This window comes from Belonocnema kinseyi, chromosome 7, assembly GCF_010883055.1.
Source record: "Belonocnema kinseyi isolate 2016_QV_RU_SX_M_011 chromosome 7, B_treatae_v1, whole genome shotgun sequence".
Taxonomy (NCBI): Eukaryota; Metazoa; Arthropoda; class Insecta; order Hymenoptera; family Cynipidae; genus Belonocnema; species Belonocnema kinseyi.
Window position 1 is genome coordinate 51,663,476 of NC_046663.1, and position 886 is coordinate 51,664,361.

An 886-nucleotide genomic window follows, 5' to 3' on the forward strand; every position below is an offset into this window, starting at 1 on the left:
TCGCTAAGGTGAAAGACATCAGGATTAATCTACATGTTACAGAAGACCGAGCAATGGAGATTAAACAACAGGTTGATTTGGCGTGGAAAAACGACGGCAATGGACATCAGTTAGAGAAAGCCACGACAAACGGTCAAGCAGGAGCAATTGATGTTCTTCCTCAACCTATTGATGATCCAACACCATCACATCCTCCAGAGGTGGATGATCTTATACAACCAGAGGCAGAAGCAGAGGTTCAGCAACCAAAAAAGCGACGAAAATGGACATACCATATGAACAGAGATGTTATGCGCCTTTATTTTTTGGCAGAGAAATGTGGGGAAAGTGTGAGGAGAGAACATCATAGACTCTTTTTACTTAAATACCCAGAGCTAGCCACAAAAATAAATGAGCAGAATCTAGCAGATCAAAAACGCTCAATATCTGTAAACAGACTGCTTCCGGCTGTTGGAATAGCTGCTATCAAAATAGAAGTGGAACGGCAGCTTCCTATTGATGAGCTCGCCTTGGAAGATGTGGATAACGAAGACTTGATTGATGCTGAAGGCATAGGTGCTAGGGATAATGAACATCATGCACCGGATCTACTAGAACCACATCCGGATATTACTAACGATCATGTAGATAGGGAAATCTCAGAAGAACTACAGCACCTGGAAAGGAATTTTGATCATGCTTTACTAGAGTTCAGATATGTGGAACCAACACTGAGGCATTCCCTGCCCAAAATGAACATTACAAATCATCTGCGTACACTAATAGCACATCTCTACAGTAAGTTTTTACCTACGTATTTGAACGTAGCAAAAAATGCATTAGAGGTGCAAACTCTTGTATACTGTGCAGCTGTAGCAACCGTTAGAACGTTGGGCCGAAAAACTAT